The sequence below is a fragment of the Moschus berezovskii genome, chromosome 2, assembly GCF_049115385.1.
Source record: "Moschus berezovskii isolate FMDL1 chromosome 2, NW_MosBer_1.0, whole genome shotgun sequence".
NCBI lineage: Eukaryota > Metazoa > Chordata > Mammalia > Artiodactyla > Moschidae > Moschus > Moschus berezovskii.
Genome location: NC_142461.1, coordinates 37,437,326 through 37,454,794, shown reverse-complemented (window position 1 = coordinate 37,454,794; position 17,469 = coordinate 37,437,326).

Sequence of the window (17,469 nt, the reverse complement as noted above, 5' to 3'; positions counted from 1 at the left end):
CCATAGAATCGTGGTACAATATATTTATTTTTAAAATTCAAATTTGCCTAAATGAAGGCAACTTATAAAAATAAACTAATTTATTTATAAAACTTATCAAAGTAATATGAAAATTTTCAGGCCTTCAGTAATGCCATTGTACTGAATTTCATATAGCATACTGAGGTTTTGAAAAACTGCCAATGATTCTATGGAGGTATTTAATGTGTAGACATATTAATTCTATATTTTCTAATATTTTATTATATAGTTTGCAAAGGTACAGGAAAGTTGAAACAATTTCAACGAAGACATACATTTATACACATCACATATATTCAATAATCTATATTGAACTTTATTTTCTCAATAACATTTCATCTATCCATCCCTCTATATATTCCTCTATTTATCTATCACTAGATTTTATTTTACTTTATTTTGCAATTCAATGTAAGTTGTAGGCATTATTACACTTCCTCTTAAATACTTGGTCTCTATATATGCCACTAATTATCATTAGCTAAAGTTCAATACTAGTTTATAATTCTTTTTCTTTTGAGGTGAAATTCATACACAATGACATATACAAAGCTTAAGTGTATCGTTTAGTTGTTAAGTCCTGTCCAACTCTTTGTGACCACATGGACTAGGCTCCTGTGTCCAGAGGCTTTCCCAGGCAAGAATACTGGAGTGGGTTGCCATTTCCTTCTCAAGGGCATCTTGCAAACCCAGGGATTGAATATGCATCTTCTGCAATAGCGGATGGATTCTTTTCTGCTGAACCACCAGGAAAGCCCCATATAATTCAGTACATTCTGACAAATATATAAGCCTGTGCAAATCAAAGCTCTATCAATAAATGAACATTATCACATCCAAGAATTTGTTTCACATTTCTTCTCAGTAAACATTCACACCCACTCCCACTATTATTCAGAAACAACTTTTTCTAATTTTCCTTACCACAGATTAGTTTCATCCATTTTATAATATTATATAAAAGAATACTCTCTATATATGGGCATTATCTGTTGTTCAGTCACTCAGTCATGTCTAATTCTGAAACCCCATGGACTGCAGCATGCCAGGCTTCTCTGTCCTTCACCATCTCCCAGGCTTGCTCAAATTTATTTCCATTGAGTCAATGATGCCATCCAACAATCTCATCCTCTGTTGTCCCCTTCTCCTCCTGCCTTCAGTCTTTCCCAGAATCAGGTTCTTTTCTAATTAGTTGGCTCTTTGCATCAGTTGGCCTCATTATTGGAGCTTCAGCAACACTCCTTCTATAATATTCAGGATTGATTTCCTTTTGGATTGACTGGTTTGATCTCCTTGCAGTTCAAGGGACTCTCAATAGTCTTCTCCAATACTACAGTTCAAAAGCATCAATTCTTCAGCGTTCAGAATTCATTAAGGTCCAACTCTCACATCCATATGTAATTACTGGAAAAACCATAGCTTTGACTAGATGGACCTTTGTTGGTAAAGTAATGTCTCTGCTTTTTAATATGATGTCTAGGTTTTTCATAGCTTTTCTTCCAAGGAACAAGCATCTTTTAATTTCATGGCTGCAGTTACAATCTGCAGTGATTTTGAAGCTCAAGAAAATAGTCTGTCACTGTTTCCGTTGTTTCCCAATTTATTTCCATGAAGTGATCATGGATGCCATGATCTTAGTTTTTTGAATGTTGAGCTTTAAATTAGCTTTTTCACTCTCCTCTTTAACCTTCATCAAGGTTATATATATATATATGCATATATATATACACACACACATAAAGAAGGCTGAGCACCAAGAACTGATGCTTTCCAGCTCTGGTGTCAAAGAAGACTCTTGAGAATCCCTTGAACTGCCAGGAGACCAAACCAATCAATCCTAAATAAAATCAACCCTGAGTATTCATTTGAAGGACTGACGCTAAAGCTAAAGCTACAATATTTTGGCCACCTGATGTGAAGAGCCAATTCATTGGAAAAAACCCTGCTGCTGGAGGAGATTGAAGGCAGAAGGTGAAGTGGATTTCAGAGGAGGAGATGGTTGGATGGCATCACTGACTCAAGGGACATGAGTTTGAGCATACTCTGGGAGGTGGTGAAGGACATGAAGGCCTGGTATGCTGCAGTCCATGAGGTCACAAAGAGTCGGACACCACTGAGTGAACAAAAAAATATATAGTCATACAATATTTAATCATTCATTTGTTTGAGTTCTCTTTGATAACAAAAGAACCTAGCAGCAGAGTAATAAGACAAACCAATGGAACAGGTTTTTCGTCTCTGAAAGATGAACTCCCCAGGTTGGTAGGTGCCCAATATGCTACTGGAGATCAGTGGAGAAATAACTCCAGGAAGAATGAAGAGATGGAGCCAAAGCAAAAAAAACACCCAGTAGTCAATGTGACTGATGATGAAAGCAAGTTCCGATGCTATAAAGAGCAATATTGCATAGGAACCTGGAATGTTAGGTCCATGAATTAAGGCAAATTGGAAATGATCAAACAGGAGACGGCAAGGGTGAATGTCGACATTTTAGGAATCAGCAAACTAAAATGGACTGGAATGGGTGAATTTAACTCAGATGACCTTTATATCTACTACTGTGGGCAAGAATCCCTTAGAAGAAATGCAGTAGCCATCAAAATCAACAAAAGAGTCTGAAATGCAGTACTTGGATACAGTCTCAAAACAACAGAATGATCTCTGTTCATTTCCAAGGCAAACCATTCAATATCACAGTAATCCAAGCTTATGCCCCAACCAGTAATGCTGAAGAGGCTGAGGTTGAATGGTTCTATGAAGATCTACAAGACCTTCTAGAATAAACACCCCTAAAAGATGTCCTTTTCATTATAGGGGACTGGAATGCAAAAGTAGGAAGTCAAGAAACACCTGGAGTAACAGGAAAATTTGGCCTTGGAGTACAGAATGAAGCAGGGCAAAGGCTAATAGAGTTCTGCCAAGAGAATGCAATGGTTAAAGCAAACACCCTCTTCCAACAACACAAGAGAAGACTCTACATATGGACATCAGCAGATAGTCAACACCGAAATCAGATTGATTATATTTTTTGCAGCCAAAGATGGAGAAGCTCTATACAGTTAGCAAAAATAAGACTAGGAGCTGACTGTGGCTCAGATCATGAACTTCTTGTTGCCAAATTCAGACTTAAATTGAAGAAAGTAGGGAAAACCACTAGACAATTCAGGTGTGACCTAAATCAAATCCCTTACTATTATACAGTGGAAAGGAGAAATAGATTTAAGGGACTAGATCCGATAGACAGAGTGCCTGATGAACTATGGACGGAGGTTCATGACATTGTACAGGAAACACGGATCAAGACTATCCCCAAGAGAAAGAAATGCAAAAAAGCAAAATGGCTGTCTGGGGAGGCCTTACAAATATCTGTGAAAAGAAGAGAAGAGAAAAGCAAAGGAGAATAGGAAAGATATACCCATGTGAATGCAGAGTTCCAAAGAATACCAAGGAGAGATAAGAAAACCTTCCTCAGTGATCAATGCAAAGAAATAGAGGAAAACAACTGAATGGGAAAGACTAGAGATCTCTTCAAGAAAATTAGAGATACCAAAGGAACACTTCATGCAAAAGTGGGCTCAATAAAAGACAGAAATGGTATGGACCTAACAGAAAAAGAAGATATTAAGAGGTGGCAAGAATACACAGAAAAACTGTACAAAAAAGACCTTCATGACCCAGATAATCACGATCGTGTAATCACTCACCTAGAGCCAGACATCTTGGAATGTGAAGTCAAGTGGGCCTTAGAAAGCATCACTATGAACAAAACTAGTGGTGGTGATGAAATTCCAGTTGAGTTATTTCAAATCCTGAAAGATGATGTTGTGAAAGTGCTGCACTCAATATGTCAGCAAGTTTGGAGAACCCAGCAGTGGCCACAGGGCTGGAAAAGGTCAGTTTTCATTCCAATCCCTAAGAAAGGCAATGCCAAAGAATGCTCAAACTACCACACAATTGCACTCATCTCACACGCTAGTAAAGTCATGCTCAAATTCTCCAAGCAGTCTTCAGCAGTACGTGAACTGTGAACTTTCAGATGTTCAAGCTGGTTTTAGAAAAGGCAGAGGAAGCAGAGATCAAATTGTCAACATCCACTGGATCATCGAAAAAGCAAGAGAGTTCCAGTAAAACATCTATTTCTGCTTTATTGACTATGCCAAAGCCTTTGGCTGTGTGGATCACAATAAACTGTGGAACATTCTGAAAGAGATGGGAATACCAGACGACCTCACTTGCCTCTTGAGAAACCTGTATGCAGGTCAGGAAGCAACAATTAGAACTGGACATTGAACAACAGACTGGTTCCAAATAGAAAAGGAGTACGTCAATGTTGTATTTTGTCACCCTGCTTATTTAACTTCTATGCAGAGTACATCATGAGAAATGTCAGGCTGAATGAAGCACAAGCTGGAATCAAGATTGCTGGGAGAAATATCAATAACCTCAGATATGCAGATGGCACCATCCTTATGGCAGAAAGCGAAGAAGAACTAAAGAGGCTCTTGATGAAAGTGAAAGAGGAGAGTGAAAAATTTCGCTAAAAGCTCAACATTCAGAAAACAAAGATCATAGTATCCAGTCCCATCACTTCATGGCAAATAGATGGAGAAACAGTGGAAACAGTGGCAGACTTTATTTTGGGGGGCTCCAAAATCTCTGCAGATGGTGACTGCATCCATGAAATTAAATGATGCTTACTCCTTGGAAGAAAAGTTATCACCAACCTAGACAGCATATTAAAAATCAGAGACATTACTTTGCCAACAAAGGTTTGTCTAGTCAAGGCTATGGTTTTTTCAGTAGTCATGTGTGGATGTAAGAGTTGGACCATAAAGAAAGCTGAGTACCGAAGTATTGACGCTTTTGAACTGTGGTATTGGAGGAGACTCTTGCGAGTCTTTGAACTGCAAGGAGATCCAACCAGTCCATCCTAAAGGAAATCAGTCCTGACCGTTCATTGGAAGGACTAATATTGAAGGTGAAACTCCAAAACTTTGGCCACCTGATGTGAAGCACTGACTCATTTGAAAAGACCCTGATGCTGGGAAAGGTTGAAGGCAGGAGGAGAAGGGGATGACACAGGATGAGATGGTTGAATGTCATCACCTACTCAATGGACATGATTTTGAGTCAACTCCAGGAGTTGGTGATGGACTGGGAGGCCTGGCATTCTGCAGTCCATGAGGTCATAAAGAGTCGGACACAACTGAGCGACTGAACTGAACTAATGGAACAGGACTACAAGGATTTTTTTTTTAAATTTTAATATTCGGTGGTCGAATTATCATCTGCATGTTAAAACCAAAACAATCCATAGTAAAATTTCTGTCATTTATAAGAGTTTATCAAAGATCTGGGTATAAGATTAATGTATAAAACTCAATTGTATATCTATATAATATCAAAAAAGTGAGATAATAATTATAAAATGCCTTGTATAAAATAATAAAAATATGAAACACCTAACAGCAAATCTAATAAAATATGTATAAAATATTTTTGAAGAAAATTGTGCAACCTTGTTGAAAGATAATTTGAAGAATATCTGCAGTGACAGAGATACTCATTGTTAAGTGAAATTAAATATCATAAAGATGTCAATTCCCTCAAATGGATCTATAGATTCCATGCAATTCCAAGCAAAAGGTAGGAAGATTTTAAAGAACTTAGCAAAGTTTTAATAAAATTATTTCAAAGAAAAACAGTAAGACAATTTTAACAGAGACTCAAGTAGTGTATTTGCTCTGATAGGATCACAGAGTTGGACACAGCTGAGCATAGCACAGCACACAGATCATCAAGGAGTTCAGATATGGTGCTCAGTCATACAGTCGTGCCTGACTCTTTGCAAGGCTTTGCTCTGTAGCCTGCCAGGCTTCTCTGTCCATGGGATTTTTCATGCAAGAATACTGGAATGGGTTGCCATTTTCCTCCTCCAAGGGATCTTCCCGACTCAGGGATTGAACCCGTGCCTCCTGCGTCTCCTGCATTGCAGGCAGATTCTTTACCCACTGAGCCATCAGGGAAGCCTGGAGTATCTGTTTTGCAATAAATAAATAGAACAATAAAGCATAGTATTAAACCTAGAAACAGACTCAAGCATATACAGACACTTGATTCACAAAGAAGTAGAATTTTAAAGTAGGGTGTAAGTGGCAGTATTCAATAAATGATACTGGGACCATTGGTTATTCATTAAGAAAAAAATAAATTGGATTCTACTTATATAACAAAAAGCAGTTCAAGGTGGATTACATACAGATATGGAAACAAAACTTTATATATTTTAGGAGAAAATAAAAGTATATATTTATAAGTTTAGGCTAGAAAACATTTTCTTAGATGGGACAAAAATTTCTAAGCATAAAGGAATAAATAAATTTGATTACATTAACACAATAACATGTTCATACAATGATGGCATTAAAATGGAAAGATAATTTAGCTGGGTAAAGATACTTGTCATAATCAATAAAGAATGTTTATTCATCATTTGTATCTAATATTTCAATCAAAATCAAAGATTTAGAAAAGACACAGTGTTATCATTTTTAATAAATTTCGACACAATAAAAATGCAAGGTAATATTTTGAAAAATCCAATATGGTGGTTCAATAGGATGGTTCCCTAAAGAAAAGCAGATTGATGTGAACAGATAGGAGCTCAGAGCTTCAAATTTGACAGTGTGATAGTTCTTGAGAAGGGTGGGAAATTTACAGATGCGATGGCTTTATTGAAATGGCAATTTGACTAAGACAATGGTCCCCAGTTACTCAATGAAACAGTAATGTAGGTTGCCATGGAGACATTTTGCAGATATATTTAAAATCCATGATAAGGTAAGTTTAAGTAGGGGAAATCAATTTGGCTAATTTGGATGGACCCAGCTGAATCTATTGGAAGGTTTTAAATCAGGGTTGAGGTTTCCTGGAAGAGAGAGTTCCATTCTGCTCATTATATCCCCTTCCTGACTGTATCTATGTGTCTTGTCCTATGTATCTGGACTAATTTATCCAACCTCCATAATCATCTAAGTGAATTCTTTGTAATAAATCATATACATATATATGTATCCATAATATGTGTGTATATATATATACATATATGCGCATCCTATAACAGATGTTTTATTATTTTCTATCATTTATATTTAAAGATCATTGATATCATTTATATATAAAGATCATTGGGGAGCAGAATATAGTATCAATATTTAAATATGCTCCACTTTTACTTATTGTTATTATTATTATTACTTTTAGATAACCACCTCATGCAAAAATAAATCACTGTTCAAAATAAAGGGCTAAAATTGTTTTGCAACAATTGTTGATTAAGACTGAAAGGATTACTTTCTCTAAATAAGTTAGAATAATCTCATAATTCTGGTAGAATTTTTAAACTCATTATGCTTAAATAAAAAACATTACACAGTATTCTCTGCACATAAGCTCTCATCCAAAAAGTGGGTTTGTTTTAAAACATTTATAATTCACAGGAATCTGGCCAGTCTAATCTCACAGTCTAATTAAATGAAATATAGAAAAGAGGACACAGATATCTCAACTGCACTCTCACACATACATACACACCTACACACACATAGGGTAAAATTTTTAAAGTGGGCTTTGTCTCAAGTCACTACAAAGCACCTTCCTATGTTTTCTGGGAGCTTCTCTAGTGCCTCCGTAGTTACCATTCACCTGTCTCTTGTCACTTGCTTCCAGATTTAAAAGTATTCCAGGGCTAGAATGAATCAGGCTACTTTGATAGCTTCTGAGGAGGAGGAAAAGAAGCCTGAGTTGTAAATATTGCACTGACAGAAGCAACTCTGCAGTAGAATGGGGACACCTGGATGAACCAAAAATTTAACTAATTAAAACTAAACTTTTGCAAACAAATAACTTTTGTAGCAGGTGAAAAGGACGAAGAGCATCAGAAGAAGACTAGGTGCAGAAAATGACTTCAGGGCATCATCTGTAACGTGCATTAAATGAATGATTTTGGACAAGTTAACCTCCTCAGAGTTAGGAGGATGTTACTCTGCAAAATGGGTATGAAAATAGGATCTCCTATATGCAGTGGTGGCTTGAGATGTTCTACATCAGAGAGGTTTTGCATGGCATCCTAATAAATGGAGAAGGTAATTGATTTTCTTAAAGCTGTAAAGCAAGCACATTATTTTTATGCAGACTTTTTTATTTATTGTTGTTTAAAGGAAAAGATGCCACAACTACTAATAGAATTGCAGTGATAAATAATGAGATAATGCATAAAAAGCAGTTGGCACAGTGCTGCCAAATAATATTACAAATACATTGTAAATAATAACGGTAATAGTTAATATTAAAGTTAATATTAATTTTTAGATCAGTATACTTTGCTTTTTCCTTATTTCTACATTGATAGTTATTCATATTTATAATGTTTATAAGAGGGATGTTCATAACATAAAATAGGTGACTTTATTTTTAATTTGACTTAAATTTACATTATGCAATACATCTAAATATATGAGATAACAACTTTTAGTAACTTTTAACATGGAAAGCAAAAAAATCATATACAGTTTCTTTTAAAGCAAAAAAAAAAAAAAAATCCTGAACAACTTAAAAGATAAAATTAATAGTGCATTTAAAAGCAATTATAAATCACTTCTACAGTCTCCATTAGAAACATTATATAAACACTAAGTTAGTCAATATCACATGCAAAATAAGTCCATACATTTATGCTAGCCTCGTGACCATATTTTTTTGCTTTTCATCTTCAATATTCCCATATGACCATAAGTGCTCATTTCCTTAATTTAAAGTGCTGCTGTCTCTAACATTTTTCATTTATTCAATAAAACGATGAAGCAAGCTAGGCCAGAAACACATTACCTTTGGAAAATAATTTCAATAACACGAAAGCTCATCGGTGATGCAATAACTAAGGTGGTTATTGAAGTCATCACTTACAACACAACAAACAAGCAAAAGCATTCCAAAATGAAAATGGACTCTAAATGCACTGAGGTAATTGTCATCATCATCATAATATTAATAACAATAAAATAATAAATCATATTTCACATAGAAATAAATATATGTTTTCCATGATTTATACAGGACTGCTAAATTTAGGTAAAGCCATTAACTTGGAAGATTAAAAACATCATGGATAGTGAACTATGTAATGTGATTCCCATGAAGGCAATAACATTGGAAAACTGTCATAGTGAAGCTGGCTTTCTTTGAAAATGCTCTATTAGGTTTTCTTTTTAGTATATAAGCTATGTTAATTGTAAAGTACAAATACCAGCTCTGTGTTTCTAGAGGTCTTACAGTTTAGCACGAATAAAAAACAAAGATGATGAAAGTATTTCTTTCTCTGTTCCCTTTACTCCTGTACACTGAGTTCAAACTCTAAAATCATAGGTACATTATACAGGAATTGGTCAAAGGCATTCAATGTCCCTTCAGTTCAGTTCAGTTCAGTCGCTCAGTCATGTCCGACTCTTTGAGACCCCATGAATCACAGTATGCCAGGCCTCCCTGTCCATCACCAACTCCCGGAGTTCATTCAAGCTCATGTCCATCAAGTCGATGTTTCCATCCAGCCATCTCATTCTCTGTCGTCCCCTTCTCCTCCCGCCCCCAGTCCCTCCCAGGATCAGAGTCTTTTCCAGTGAGTCAACTCGTCGCATGAGGTGGCCAAAGTATTGCAGTTTCAGCTTTAGCATCAGTCCTTCCAATGAACACCCAGGATTGATCTCCTTTAGAATGGACTGGTTGGATCTCCTTGCAGTCCAAGGGACTCTCAAGAGTCTTCTCCAACACCACAGTTCAAAAGCATCAATTCTTCGGCAATCAGCTTTCTTCACAGTCCAAATCTCACATCCATACATGACCATGGGAAAAACCATAGCCTTGACTGGACGGACCTTGTTTGGCAAAGTAATGTCTCTGCTTTTTAATATGCTGTCCAGGTTGGTCATAACTTTCCTTCCAAGGAGTAAGCATCTTTTAATTTCATGGCTGCAATCAGCAACCGCAGTGATTTTGCAGCCCCAAGAAATAAAGTCTGACACTGTCCCTTGTCTGTCCTCTTATTTCACCAGTTAATAATAAGAGCAAACACTTACAAGGAATAATTCTAGGCCAAGCATGACTCTAAACATTGTGTAAACTAGTTTATTTAATCCTAACAATAATCCTATGGGTTGATGTAGTATTTATCCTTCAGTTCAATTCAGTTCAGTTCAATCACTCAGTCGTGTCCGACTCTCCGCGACCCAGTGAATCACAGCACGCCAGGCCTCCCTGTCCATCACTAACTCCCGGAGTTCACTCAAACTCATGCCCATAGAGTCGGTGATGCCATCCAGCCATCTCATGCTCTGTCGTCCCCTTCTCCTCCCTCCCCCAACCTTTCCCAGCATCAGAGTCTTTTCCAGTGAGTGAAAATTTGGATTAAAACAGAGATATTATTTTGGGCTTCCCTGGTGGCTCAGTGGTAAAAAATCCGTCTGCCATCACAGGAGACACAGTTTCAATCCCTGGTCTGGGAAGATCCCACATGCTGCAGAACAAGTAAGCCCATGAGCCACAACTTTCCAGCCTGTGCTCCAGAGCCCAGGAGCTGCAACTGCTGAAGCCCATGTGCCCTAGAGCAGCTTGAGCTCTGCAACAAGAGGAACCACCTCAATGAGCAGCCTTCTTAATGCAACTAGACAGTAGCCCCTGCTCACCACAACTAGAGAAAAGCCTGTGCAGCCAAAAATTTAAATAAATAAAAACTGAGATATAGAATTTGTTCAAGATCATATGAGTGGTCTATGGGTAAATGACAGATCCAGAATTCTTACTTACTTCTCTTTTTTAAAGTTTCAGTATAAACTTAGTCCCATTTAATTATTCAATATTCATTCATTAACAACTCAGATCCACTCTTGGTTTCTATGTAAGTCCATTTTACTTCCCAAGTGTGGGGAATCTTGATGCAAGTCTCAGACATATGTTTCTAAATATTTTGCATATATCTTTAAAACATGAGACCTGTCCTAAACATAAAAACAATGCCATACTCAAAGCTACAAATTAACAACTCTTCTTGAAGTTCAGTTAGTATTTAAACTTCCATGGCTATTTTTTGTGAATATAGATTTCTATTGGATTGCTTAAATGAGGATCCAAACAAAGTCCAAATATTGCCCGTCATTATGTCTCTTAAGTTTCTTGTAATCAGTAGTTTCCTTCTGCCTCTGATTTTCATCCACTCTTTGTTTACTATAAAAAAGTTTTTGTGCAGTGGAGTTTTTTAATTTCTGTATGTTGCTGATTGCATCCTTATGATGCTATTTATTGCATTCCTTCCCTTGTATTACTGATAAACTGGTAGTTGCATCTAGAGGTTTAAGACATTGTGTATGTGTGTTGTGTGTATGTGTGTTGTATGTGTGTGTGTTGTTTGGTTTGGTATGGTTTATTTGGTTTGAAAAACTATGCTACAGGTGCAAAGCCAGAGTTTGAACACACTCTGGTTCCAGAATCTGTGCTTTGAACTACTCAACGATTCTCACAAACATGCATCCTTCCATTGTTTTTCACGACTTAATTGTCCACTGCCCACCTCCTCAAGCCTTTCATTATACCACTGAGTTGTCACAGAACCTCAGTCCTCCATTGCCTACCATAGAATACTTATTTTGAATGTAATCTTTTTTTAAAGCATTTATCATATCTCAAGATATTGAAATAATTTATTGGTGCATCTCAACGCTAATATTTCAAACCCAAATGATGTGTTTTTATGTTTTTATTTCCAGTGCTTGCTAATATATGACACCTAGTGTTGACCTTAAAGAAAAAGACTTCTAGTTGTTTCTCCAACAAAAATGGGTTTATTGGGGATTATCAAAAAATTGCAATGTGAAATCTGTAACAATGATGAATCACGTGCAAGTCCCACTGTAACAAGGAGAGGAAAATTCTTATATAAAAGGGAAAAGGAAGATGGGAGGCCACAGTAAACAGAGCCAATTGGAAGAATTGAGAATTCAAAGTGTAGTGGCTTTCCATCGGCTGAGTTATGAGTGTCTCGGGGCTGAGCTCTTGCAAAGAAAGAAAAGGAAGTCTTCTTTCCTCTTGTTGGACTCTGCTATTATTTGAGCATTTCCTTCTAGCCTCCCAACTCTACTTTAATTGAGGTTTCTATTTGTTAATTTTTACAGTCATAAGAATGGACTAATAAGTATTTGTGGGAGAAATGAATAAATGCATACAGGATTGAATGAAATGAAGATGCTTATAAAACACATAATGTCTAAGCAAGGAGGGATTAAGTTATGCTTTAACTGTCAGATACAGAATAGTCCAGAACCCTAATCCAGAATCCTGAGGAAACCATGATATACTTTTGACATGTTAAAAAAAAAAAAAAAAAACGAAAGCAGTAAAAACTATCAATTAGGATTTTTCTTTTACCATGGTGGCTCAGATGGTAGAAGAATCCGCCTGCAATGCAGGATACCTGGGTTCGATCCCTCTGGAGAAGGGAATCACAACCTGTATGCTTGACTGGAGAATTCCATGGACAGAGGAACCTGGTGGACTACAGTCCATGTGATCGCAAAAAGTCAGACACAACTGAACAACTAACCACACATTATAAGCAATATAAGATAACTGTCTAATTATGTAAAGGAAATTTATTATAAACACAGAGTCCTGAAAAGTAACAACAGAGCAGGGAAAGCAATCTTGGAGACAGGAAAGCATGGAGCTGAGACACAGTACTGTCAAGAGCATTTCTAGAACCTCCACAGGAAAGAATCTAAGACTTAGGTTCTGCTTTTTTTTTGCCTCTCTGCCCAAGATTTATTTTCCAGAAAGGATCATCATCTCTAACCTTAGCCTGGGGAAAGGCAAGATCCCTGACTTATAGTCTTACTGGATTTCATCTCATGGAAAATAATTCCTCCAAAGCAAATGTAGTATTCTTAAGAAGGCAGAATATATTTTTAATTTTCTCTATAAAATTCTCAGAATACCAGTATTTCCAAGATATTTCTGAGGTAACTACACTGAAAACATAGCCATGGATGAGATGTATACAAAATTTGCCTTTTCAAAGAGAAAGAACCTGTGGCAATTGTTGCAAAAAAGCATATAGGGAGTGCTGTAGTAACCTACAGCTGCTGCTGCTGCTGCTGCTAAGTCACTTCAGTCGTGTCCGCAGAAGTAACTAATTAAACCTGGATATTAAGAGAAGAATAAACATATAATCTGGCTCCTAAAAGATGAGTAAGAGTTGCCTAAGTAATGGAAGGATGAAGGAAATCCCCACATGAAATAAAATGAACCCGAAAATCCTCAGGCAAGACAATGAAGCCTCGTTATTGAAAAGAGACAAGATTGATATAAATGGTGGAAAGAGATGCACTGAACAGTACAGCCAAAGACCTAGAGAGGAGCCAGGCTAGGGAGAATCCTGTCAGGATTTTGGATCTGATGTAAATGACAAAGGAAAATTATCATTAGCTTTTTTAAAAAAATTTAAAAAATTATTTTATATTTTGGCCTCACTTGGTCTTGTTGTTGCAGGCAGGCTTCCTCTAGTTGCAGCGAGCTGGAGATACACTCTAGTTTCAGTGCACAGGCTTCTCGCTGCAATGGCTTCTCTTATGACCGAGCACAGGCTCGAGGGCATATGGGCTTCAGTAGTTGTGGTGCATGGACTTCATTGCCCCTTGGCATATGGGATCTTCCCAAACCAGGAACTGAATCCATGTTCCTTGTGTTGGCAGGCAGATTCTTAACCACTGGATGCCCAGGGAAGTCAATAAGGTTTTAAATAATGATGTAGATCAAGAGTTTTGCAACCCTTTGGCAGCAGTACAAAGAATGGCTTGGGTGGACAAACGTAGAAATAGGAAGGCTAATTCAACTAGTAGTCATGAGAATTGAGAGAAATGGACTATTTTGAAAAATAGTAAGAAGGTACAAGGGATAAAACAGGTAAAAAGGATGGTTACAGGTGGGGAGAAGAAACTAGCCAAGAGAGTTTCCCATTTCTGGCCTGAGCCACAGGAAGGAGAGCAGGGCCATTTGTTGAGATAGAACACACTGAAGAAAAAGCAGGAGTTCCATAAGGAAGACAGAACATTCAGTTTTGATTTAATTAGCTTGATGTACTTGTGAACCTCAAACCACAAGGGTCTTCCCTGGTGGCTTAGTGGTTAAGAATCCGCCTGCCAATACAAGAGAGACAGGTCTGATCTGAGTCTGGAAGATCTCCTGGAGAAGGAAATGGCAACCCACTCCATTATTCTTGCCTGGAGAATCCCATGGACAGAGGAGCCTGGTGGGCTATAGTCCATGAGGTTGCAAAAGAGACATGACTTAGTGACCAAACAACAACTTGTGAACCAAGTAGGAATGCCAAGTAGGTACTTGGAAAATAAATCAGGACCCCAGGAGAGATTCAGTACTGTTTGGTGACACTATGGAGACACTGATGATGGATAAGTTTGCAGAAGTACAGAGGCTGTTTGAAAATAAAATAAAGATTAAAAATTGTCCATTGAATTTAATTACATGGAAGTGATTTTTAGACTAAATGAGAAAAATTAAGTGGATCAGTAAGACTGAAAGCCAAATGGGAGAAAATTAAGGTGTTAGAGGTGAGCAGATCTAGATACTAAATATAAGAGAGTTGTTTTGGAAGGCTTGACTGTGGGGAAAAAAAGGCAAGAGAGGTAGGTGATGACAAGGGAGAAAAGTGTTTTTATTCTGTTACAATTAGTAACTGGAACTTTAGAATGTATTACTGAAACTTCAATACTTTGGCCACCTCATGCGACGAGTTGACTCACTGGAAAAGACTCTGATGCTGGGAAAGATTGGGGGCGGGAGAAGAAGGGGACGACCGAGAATGAGATGGCTGGATGGCATCACCGACTCTGTGGACATGGGTTTGAGTGAGCTCCAGGAGTTGGTGATGGACAGGGAGGCCTGTCGTGCTGTGATTCATGGGGTCGCGGAGAGTCGGACACGACTGAGCGATTGAACTGAGCTGAACTGAACTGAATACAAGGAGATCCAACCAGTCCATTCTAAAGGAGATCAATCCTGGGTGTTCATTGGAAGGACTGATGCTAAAGCTGAAACTGCAATACTTTGGCCACCTCATGCGATGAGTTGACTCACTGGAAAAGACTCTGATGCTGGGAAAGGTTGGGGGCTGGAAGAGAAGGGGACGACAGAGAATGAGATGGCTGGATGGCATCACTGACTCTGTGGACATGAATTTGAGTGAACTCTGGGAGTTGGTGATGGACAGGGAGGCCTGTCGTGCTGTGATTCATGGGGTCGCGGAGAGTCGGACACGACTGAGCGACTGAACTGAACTGAACTGAGGCAGGTGCAAATTTCTTTCCTTTAAATGGTCAAGATACTTAAATTGACACTTTTTGTATGCTATGAGCTATTTTGTTTCATATCAGTGAACTTCAACTGTTGCAACAAAGAAAAGCTGCCCTAAACTAGGATTGCAAATACAATCTTTTGCAACACAATTTTTCAGGCAGCTATTATAAAAAATAATGGATTTGGCACTTGTGATGATACCTAAGGCTAAATCTGGACTCAGCAAGAAAGAATACCATGATTGATTAGTCATGTCTGCCATTAGCTCAGAACTAAGGACTGATCCTGCCAAATACTTGCTGACACCAGGCTGGGACTTCACTTGGCAGCATCATCTTCTTAAAGGACTAGTTAGTTGATATTCAAGTCAAAATAATTTTGATATAATAATTTGTATGCCTGAAATCCTACATATGCCAATATGATATGTTATATATTTATAATATTAATATATAACCCATCCTTTTTTAATGCAATGGTATTGCCGCTTAATTTGACTATACTTAAGCAGAGCTGTCTGCATTTATAATTATTATTTTTTTAAATTCTGCATATTTACATGGTGGTTGAGATATTTCACTTGCAATTGTTCTATTCACTTTTCAATATGGGCATCATATAAATGTTTATTACTCAAATAAATACAATCCTTTTCTGAAAAACAGCTGATTGCAACAAGATACATCTTTGCTCCAAGTTTGTACTTCTTTGCGGTTCAGTTGAGATTTGCATGTGAACAGACCTTACTTGTCAGTGCTGCACAGAGGGGTGAATGTGTAGGCTTTATTTCCCATAAGTGAAGAATTACAGCAGCAAAAGAAAGACAATGGAGAAATAAGCAAAGCATCCATTTTAAGACAAAGCATTTAACCTGGGTGTTAAATCTGAAAGGACTGGGGGCATAAAAGAAAGCAAAGATATAGGGAGAGATCCCAGACTATCAATTATTGGGGTTGAAATTTTCCTTTGCCCTGTAATGGCAGACATACCCCAGGGGTCATGTTCCATCACCTCAAGAACACTGCAGCTGGACTTCATTGGCAAGATGACTAATGAACAATTAGGGCCCAATGGGTACCATTTATTTTCTGACCATGTCTCTAATTTGCCATTCACTTGAGTCTCTAGAGGAATAACTCACTATTTAGTCCGTCCTTTTGGTAGCTATGTTGTTTTGGTAACAGTTTTTTGTTATTAAAATATATTCACCACAAACACTAAAATGTTGGATTATGAAGAGATTATTAGGCAAGTGAAATATATATTTAATTTTTATTAAATATTAATTATTAAATATATTATATAAAATATTATGTATATAATATTTAATTTTTAGGACAGACACTACTTCTCTCAATTAATCAATTTAAATGCTATTAGGACATTATTATTAACCAGTGTCACTCTTAAGATGGTTTCAGTTTATGGTACAGTTTCTAAGAACATCTTTTATGGTTTCATATTGAAAAACAGATATTGAATTTAAAAGGGAATGTAATTTAAATAAGAGTAAAACAAAGCTTTAGAAAACATTACTTACCACATGGATGGAAACAGCAAAGAAATAAGGTTTCAATGAAATTTGAAGGAACCAATTGTTTTAATAGGACAATTAAATGTTAGGACAATTAAATAGAACAATTATAAATGTTCTTATAAATACAGGTCTAGGTGAAACTGCTGTTGGTGTTTTGGTTATTGGCTTCAAAAATGTTGCTGTAACAATAAACCAGTACCTCCAGTCCTGTGAGCTAAGGCACTTAATAGAAACGTATAAATAAATGGGATTCATAAAGGCTCCTGTCTGAACATATGGGATTATTGGATTTGAGGTCAATGATCTTTCTTTCACCACATCCACAAGTCATTTAGTCATTTGTAACTGCTGGGAAACTTATTTTACTAAAGATGATCAGTATTTCCTAGAAATGTAAGAGGCATCCATGTTAAAGCAAAAAAAAATAGAAAGTAATATTAAGAAAATGGAGTTCTTAGGAGAAATCCACGTCAAGTATCTAGAGCATCAGAAATGTG